Raw genomic sequence first — 244 nt, forward strand, 5'->3', positions numbered from 1 at the left:
TACCTTTTTTGAAATTATATAAGCTTACTAAGAATTCGGGACAGATTTGCCAATCGAATGATATATGAACTATAGAGTCTATACATTTATTCTATCTTATATCTAGCTTACCACTGTACCTCGCTGTATGTAAATTAGTTCTGTTTGTCTTCATTACCTTCTCTAATAAAAAAATAACATTATTTAGTATTTGAAGTTGATCCCGCGAAGAGAACACGCCCAAGAGCGTTTTAATACTGTCTCG

Source organism: Papilio polytes, unplaced genomic scaffold, assembly GCF_000836215.1.
Source record: "Papilio polytes unplaced genomic scaffold, Ppol_1.0 DF822178.1, whole genome shotgun sequence".
NCBI classification, from domain to species: domain Eukaryota; kingdom Metazoa; phylum Arthropoda; class Insecta; order Lepidoptera; family Papilionidae; genus Papilio; species Papilio polytes.